This window comes from Scyliorhinus torazame, chromosome 21, assembly GCF_047496885.1.
Source record: "Scyliorhinus torazame isolate Kashiwa2021f chromosome 21, sScyTor2.1, whole genome shotgun sequence".
In the NCBI taxonomy this organism is placed as follows: domain Eukaryota; kingdom Metazoa; phylum Chordata; class Chondrichthyes; order Carcharhiniformes; family Scyliorhinidae; genus Scyliorhinus; species Scyliorhinus torazame.
The window spans coordinates 126,461,745-126,462,387 of record NC_092727.1 but is presented as its reverse complement, the minus strand read 5'-3'; positions in this window follow the sequence as shown (position 1 = coordinate 126,462,387).

The window sequence follows — 643 nt, the reverse complement described above, 5'->3', positions numbered from 1 at the left end:
CTTAATATTAAACCGTATTATATTATGATTACTACTTCCCAACGGCTCCCCCATTCTGGCGTTCTCCACCTGCCCTGCCTCATTTCCTAGGACCAGATCTAGCACTGCTTGCTCCCTGGTAGAAATGGAAATGTACTGTTCCAGAAAGTTCTCCTGCAACACACTGCAGGAAATTCTTCCCTTCCCTTCAGCCCTTCGAGCCTGCTCCACCATTTAATATCATGGCTTCACCAGAAACACCCACATTCCTTGAACGAATAAAGAAAAGAAAATTGCCTCAACCACTTCTGAGTTCCAAATTCCACACTCTGGGTGAAGAAACTTCTTCAGAATTCCCTATTGGATTTAGTGACCATCTTATATTTCTGGCCCTGAATTTAGCACTCGCTCTACCCCTGGTTTCTCTTTCTTTTACTTTGCAATGTACAGAGAAAGGAGGTTAGAAACCTGAAATTTAAAAAAAGGAAAAATTCTTGCAAGTGCACAGCATCTGAAAGAGAAAGATAAGATGACATGATAGAGGTGACATTTCATCAACATGTGCCAGAAAACGTAGTTCAGTCTATTTCTGTTTCGACTCTGAAGCCAGTCCCCACTCCCACCACAGAGGGCGCTCCGGCAGCGACAGGCTCCGGTCCTCCAA